This window comes from Euphorbia lathyris, chromosome 1, assembly GCF_963576675.1.
Source record: "Euphorbia lathyris chromosome 1, ddEupLath1.1, whole genome shotgun sequence".
Classification (NCBI taxonomy): Eukaryota; Viridiplantae; Streptophyta; class Magnoliopsida; order Malpighiales; family Euphorbiaceae; genus Euphorbia; species Euphorbia lathyris.
This window is the reverse complement of record NC_088910.1, coordinates 71,190,352-71,190,977: the sequence shown is the minus strand read 5'-3', so window position 1 is coordinate 71,190,977 and position 626 is coordinate 71,190,352. Positions and strand designations below refer to the sequence as shown.

General features: G+C 41.2%; 1 non-coding gene across 1 annotated transcript; it reads left to right on the top strand.

The window, feature by feature from the left end:
• Positions 1 to 268: 268 nt before the first annotated feature.
• LOC136216228 (small nucleolar RNA R71) lies at positions 269 to 375 on the top strand. Its single transcript, XR_010683221.1, has one exon. It is a non-coding gene; the product is annotated as a small nucleolar RNA R71 (small nucleolar RNA).
• Positions 376 to 626: the final 251 nt, after the last annotated feature.

Sequence of the window (626 nt, the reverse complement as noted above, 5' to 3'; positions counted from 1 at the left end):
GATGGATGATACATTAATTTTGCTGAGTTGCCTCGCAAGCTGTTCCACTTGGGTGGTCAGCTTGGAAACTACATCACCATCTAACGTCTTCTTCCCTTCACTCCTAGCTGAGTGCTAATTGTAACTTGTGCTTACCACCTTTTCAATGAGGTCATACAAGGCTTGAGGTTCAAGATCCTCGGGGTTACCATTGGCAATGGATTCTATCTGGATTTTGTACGTATTAGTGACTCCATTATAGAAATTTTGCACTTGCATCCACATAGGGATGCCATGATTTGGTACCCTCCTTAGCTGCTCCTTGTATCTTTCCCAAGCTTCTGCCAAAGATTCATCCTCTTCTTGCACAAAGCGGGACACCTCATTTCTTAGTTTGATAGCTTGTCTTGGTGGAAAGTATTTCATCAAAAATGCACTGGCCATGTCAACAGGGCTACCAAAGCAAACTCTCTCTAGAGACAATATGTACTAGCCCACTCTCAAAGAATAAACGCATTTACATGCTAATATGGGCTCAAGTTCTCACAATTTAGGGCTTTACATGCATTAGGGCTTAAAGTCCTCCAAATGGATTGTGAGTTAACGCTTAAAATTTTTAGAACTTCTATTTTTGGGACCTAGAATTA